This window comes from Castor canadensis, chromosome 2, assembly GCF_047511655.1.
Source record: "Castor canadensis chromosome 2, mCasCan1.hap1v2, whole genome shotgun sequence".
Taxonomy (NCBI): domain Eukaryota; kingdom Metazoa; phylum Chordata; class Mammalia; order Rodentia; family Castoridae; genus Castor; species Castor canadensis.
In genome coordinates, this window is record NC_133387.1 from 123,711,606 (window position 1) to 123,716,911 (window position 5,306).

The 5,306-nt window shown below is 37.2% G+C and overlaps 1 pseudogene; it reads left to right on the forward strand.

Annotated features, from left to right (window-relative positions):
- The first annotated feature begins 1,732 nt into the window (after nt 1-1,732).
- Nucleotides 1,733-2,626, forward strand: LOC109703044 (olfactory receptor 4F3/4F16/4F29-like; annotated as a pseudogene).
- The last annotated feature ends 2,680 nt before the right edge of the window (nt 2,627-5,306 follow it).

The following is a 5,306-nucleotide window of genomic DNA, read 5'->3' on the forward strand; positions in this document are numbered from 1 at the left end:
TGTTGATTATCAGCAAACACACAACAGGATGTAGCTCCCAGGGCAAATCTCAATGACTTTAGACCATATGTGAGTTTATTTCCCTGTGGAAGCCTGATGTTGTGTGATTCATGTGATTGGGAAGTTCTGGATACAGGGATCTATGCCACTCCTCAGTCAACACACAGAGCCAGGCTTAAAGGCCAAATACTAAGCCATCCACAACTTGGTTCTTTGTTTCTGCCTAACTTTAGGCTTATTCCTTGTAGGAAACATTCTGACCACTGCTACCTTAAGCTGCTGGCACAATTCCTTGCAGTTGGAACTTCTCTGCTAGGTCACATCAAACCCTGTTCTTCTTGTGACTACCTCATTAAGACTATGTGGCACAGTGTCCTTAGACTCCTTGAGCCTGAACTTTCCTTGTTTTCAAGTCCTCAGAATATCTGAGCCTCAAAAATAAGCCCTCTCTTAAGATGGCACCTTGATATCACCCTCCAAGATAAGGGGAGTAACAGAATATCTTTTGTCATCAAGTTTAGCCTTCGACAAAGGATTTGTCTCATAAATCCTTGGACTTGATTTTTGGCTTGCAGGAGGTGTGGCCCTATCCTGCAGCTAGAATTGGCAGTCTGTCATTAGGGCCATCTGTTTTTACCTTAGGATGGCATCTCCAGTTTCCCCTCCCCCTGCTGGCATCTGGGAATGGGCTTGTCACTGTTTGCTGCTTTTCTTTTGCCTTGGTTTCTCTTTGGTTTTCTGCCATCTTTCTTTCTTCAATATATAGTCTTTTCTGTGTTACTCAACTCTTCTCATTCATGGAGTCAAAGAGTGGGTACTTCATTGTTCCGCCTTCTTGCCCTGCCTTCTTTTAACAATTTTTCAAGTATGCAATACAGAATTATAATTAACCATAGTAACCATTCTGAAAAATAGATCTCCAGAAATGAATCATCCCATGAATGAATATTCTTATCTTCCCATTCCACCTCCATACCCCACATCATTTTGCCCATGCTGTACCACTGTATTATCTGCTTCTATGAGTGTGACTTCTTTACATTCCAAAAGTGACCTGTCAGTGTCACTTTTTAAAATTTAAAGATGTGTCTTTCCATCTCTTTAATTTCACTTAGCACAATGACATCAAGATTTATTCATGATATTACAAAACATAGCAATCCCTTCTTTTCTAAGGCTTGAGAATATTCCATTGTGTGTCTATGTATGTATGTATTTATGCATGTATGTGTTTCTGTGTATGTGTGTATTATTCACTTATCTGTTAATATGCATTTAGGTTTTTTTCCATGTATTTGATATTTTAAATAATATTGCAATGAAAATCAAAAGATATCTTTTGGGTATAATGATGTCATTTCCTGTGGATATATATCCAAAGGTTGTATTGCTGGATCATATGGAAGTTCTGTTTTTCATTTTTAAAATTTTGTCTTCTTTCTTACTTCTCTTTTCAGTGCAGAACCTTTCCCCAGGACTTTGTGAGTGATAGGCAAGTGCTCTATTGCTAAACTATACACCAAGATCCTATTTCAATTTTTAAGAAATCTCACACTTCTTGATAATTAATCATGTTGAGCATTTTTTCATATACAAGTTGGTCTTTAAGTTACTTTTAATGCTAAAGAAAAAATAGGCTTTCATAACTAAGATCTCTCTGTCTTAGTATTATATAATTATTATAATTTATAATTCTTCTGTTCTCTTTCAGGTAGCACTGCCAAGAAAGCCAATGGAAGGAAGAAATCATCCCATGCTGTCAGAGTTTGAGTTCCTGGGACTCACAAACACCTGGGAAATCCAGCTTCTAATCTTTGCGTTCTCCTCCACATTTTATGTGGCAAGCATTATGGGAAACTGACTCATGTGTTCACAGTGGTTTCTGACCCTCACTTGTACTCCACCATGTACTTTCTGTTTGCCAACCTTTCCTTCATTGACTTAGGTATTAGTTCTGTCACTTCACCCAAGATGATTTATGACCTTTCTAGAAAGCACAAGGTCTTCTCCTTTAGGGGTTGTGGCACTCAAATCTTCTTCATCCACATCATAGTTGGTGTGGACATGGTGCTGCTCATGGCCACGTCCTTTGACAGGTATGTGGCCATATGTAAGCTTCTCTACTACCTGACCATCATGAGCCCAGGAATGTGCATCTTCTTTTTAGTGGCTGCCTGAGTGGTTGTTTCTCTACACTCTCTGGTTCAGTTGGCTTTTGTAGTAAACTTATCTTTCTGTGGTGCTAATGTGTTGGATAGCTTTTACTGTGATCTTCTTCAGTTCATCAAACTTGCCTGCATAGACACATACCAATTAGAATTCATGGTCACAGTCAACAGTGGATTCCTCTCCATGGGCTCCTTCTTCACATTAATCATTTCCTATGTTTTCATCATGTTCACTATTCAAAACACTCTCCAACTGGTTACTCTTATTCTTTGGTCCTTTGATATTCATCTATACATGGCCTTCCCCCTCCACATGTCTGGATAAGTTTTTGGTCATATTTGAAGCAGTTTTCACTCCTTTTATGAATCCTGTGATCTACACATTCAAGAATCAAGAAATGAGGATGGCAATGATGAGTGTATGCATACAGCTGGTGAGTTATAGGAAGATCTCTTAAATAATTGAGCTGTGAAAAGTCCTTATGGAACACAGAAGTTCATCAAACTCAGAGAAATGTCTTTCATTGCCCACTCTTATTTACTTATCTACACTTATATTTAGGCTAGTTTGATATCTTCTGTAAACAGAGAAGTAATTATATATAGAGCAAAGATTTTAATAATACAGAACCTCAACTCCTATGGAATTATATGGAATAAACTCTTAGTTATACAAAATAGGACAGGCTACTTTAGAGTTTACAGAACTGAGAAAAAATTCTTTGTCTAGTTTTTCACAGGTATTTATGACGGATATTGAACTGGGTCACTTCTATGCCTTCTGCTTCTTGCATATATACTCTACCCCCTTTTTAGTCTCTCCTATGCTGTGCAAGGTTAGAATCTTGAGAGCACACACACACACAGAATTGTAATGGATGCACTTTTTTTTATAGAAATGATGTGATCTATTTGGAATAAGAAGAAAAAACTGAGAAAACCTGACTTTCCTATCTTATTGACATTATACTACCTAAACCATTATGTTTCCATTTCCCTTTTCCCTCCTATTTTCTCTCCTTACCTTTTCCTTAGTATATGCCCATGTCAGGATTCATGATAAGAAAAGCTTGGGTGTTATTTAGAAAGTGAAAGTGAAGCAATAGTCACTTTAGGTCTGAAGTGTGGCATGGAGTAGTTACCAAGGCACATGGCACATGTTGATACTGGTTTCTGGTTCACCCTGGCGTGTGAGAAAGTAGCTAAGTTGGCAATTCTACTGCCTACTGCTGTATGGCTCCTTTCAGCCACACCCCCAAGTCCTGAACAAAGTGCTTATGCACATTGTTATGAAAATCATCAGGATAGTGGTCACCTGCATTATCAAACTTGGAAGCAGGAGAAACAGATGTCAAGTTTATCCTATGTCTCCACTTCATGCTATTTGCCTTCCATGATGCTGGCTTCACAGGTCTCAGTTCCAGAATGAAGTTCAGTGGTAACAGCAGTACCTGTAATGTTTAGTGACTTCCTTAATGCATAAAGGATAATTCTTAACTAATCCCTTACTGTATATCACTTATGGTGACTCTACTTCTTTAATCAAATCCTGCATGGTACACACACTCAGCACATTTTTCCAACCTAATCATTCATGGATTCATATAACGATTTAAAAAATCCATGCCATATTTATACAACATTGTGCCTGGCCAGAGAACACATTTTATAGCAAAGGAAATACAATAATGAGTTCCTAACATATGGAACTCACTAGTCTCTTCACATCCCCCAACACTTATAAACAAGTAAGTGTTTATACTTACTTCTTGGGGCACTAATACTATTTGTATGACAGAGCATGTTCCAACATGATACAGGAATAGTCTGTGATAAGCTACAGAATCAGCTCTCTTGCTTTTATGTTTATATTTCCTGTTCGGCCACCCTTTACTGCAGGTATAGTTCATACTTGTGATTCTAGAAACCTGTCCCTCCCCATAGCCCTGTAGCCCTAGAGATAACAAGAGCTTATACTCTTGCTAGGCTTGTGTTGTGTTCTTTGCATCTCTGATCAGTTCTCATGACCCTGCCCAAACTCTTGCATACAATTCTTTCTATCATTTCTCTTCAGTTACCGAAATAAGTGTGGCTCTCTTCTTGCCTGGACCTTGATTAATTTCTGGTGATATATCTAAAACAGTGAAACAAATGTACAGCCATATGCATTTACAAAGGTAACACATGGAAATGAAAAGCCTAAGAAATTTCAGAAGAATTCATGCCACATGGTGGTTATCCTGGAGAAGCAGCAAGCAGCCCTGGACTAAGGTCATGATCAAAGGGTCTTTGGCTTTGTTTGTGATATAATTTTAAGTAGAAAAAATTAGTATATTATACATAATCAGAAATTATTTAAAAAATTTTGATAAATTAGTGAATGATCTTCCAATATCAAGTCATTTAGTAATGTTTTAACTGAGATTTGAGTTTTCAAAGTGTCATTTGCTTGATCTAAAATTAGGATCTGTTAACTTTATTATATTGTATGCATTCTCTTTTTTCCAACTGCAATGAAGCATATGACAACATTGTTTGAATTTGCTATGCTTCAGACTGCCCTAGGGGTTCAGGACATTTTTTCCTGAGCTTCTTGATCACAAACTTGTATCTATTTGTTTGATGGGAATTTGAAGCAGTCTGTTGATCACACATATGAATGGCTTTTAGGGTGGTTCTGGAAGAGGTCAAGTGCTCCTTCCTTGCTTTGCTTCTGTGAGGGAGTCTCTCTAAGGAAATAGATTCAACCTATAATGCAGTCTTAAGAATTAAGTTATTTGTCATTTCCAGCCTTATTTAAAATATTTTTTGTCTAAAATTCATGATTTTGTGCCATCCTCTCATGATTTATGCTTCCCTTTTCATCATTTTTTGCAACTGTATTTTAAAATATTTTTATTGTTTTTATATTTTACTTTGGCTCATTTTTATACTTCTTATTTCAATTTTGCTCAGTTAAACAAATATTTGCAGAGAGTTTAATATGTGTCATAAAATGTATAAGGCACTAGGCTCTAGAGAAAGCTAAGGCAGCATTTCTACCCTTGAAAGCTTTTGTTTTATAGGGCAAGGAGAGAGAAGCAGAGAGCTAAAATGTCCCAAGGTTAGTGCAGTGATAATGGTATCCACAACATTCTG